The following is a 745-nucleotide window of genomic DNA, read 5'->3' as shown; positions in this document are numbered from 1 at the left end:
AAGGCCCATTATTTTCATGTCCTACTTCAGTCTAGTAAACTCACAATTTTAAGTTTCACTGAATGTTTTTAAATCGAAATGGCAGAATTACACATCAAGAAGAAAACTACAGTGGGAGGCTTAATGGTGTAAGGGAACTAGTACGAATAACTTAAAAAATATTGATTTTTTTCCTATGAGATTATTTTCCTTTTTTTTTTTTTTAAACTAAACTAAGCTTGACTTCTACTGACTGTATCTTCCGGAGTCCATAGTTTAAAGCTCCCCTGACACACACGCTGAGTTTGGAGGGTTATGTATGTACTACACTGCTTCGTAATTTTCCCATGGAAGCAAAGACGGGTTAAAACGACATGGGGTTCACGGAGGGCTGACGCTGAAGCACTACTGAAGACCAGCCTCCGCTGGTGCTAAAATGTTGGTTCCTGTCGGCGAAGAGGCCTTTAAAAAAAGAAAAAAAAGTATCTCTAAAATAACAATAACAAGCATCCTTTCTTGCCACAACTCTCCCTACCGCTGCAGCCCAGAGGAAGCAGAGGTAGGGCAACGGCCAGGACGCGAGCGAAGGCGGCGGGAGCTCCTCCTCGTGTGGATCCCACGTCGCTTCCCGAGCCCTGCGTGGCTGCTCAGAGCCTGCCGGGGCGAGGGCGGTGCCACCCGCCGCACCCAGTCCACCAGTCCCGGCTGCCAGCCTGCCCGCCCGCTAAGCCCCGGGTGCGCCCCGCCTTCCGCCCCCTCCAAGCCC

The sequence above is a fragment of the Bison bison genome, unplaced genomic scaffold (assembly GCF_000754665.1).
Source record: "Bison bison bison isolate TAMUID 2011002044 unplaced genomic scaffold, Bison_UMD1.0 scf7180017864498, whole genome shotgun sequence".
Classification (NCBI taxonomy): domain Eukaryota; kingdom Metazoa; phylum Chordata; class Mammalia; order Artiodactyla; family Bovidae; genus Bison; species Bison bison.
This window is presented reverse-complemented; position numbering follows the sequence as displayed.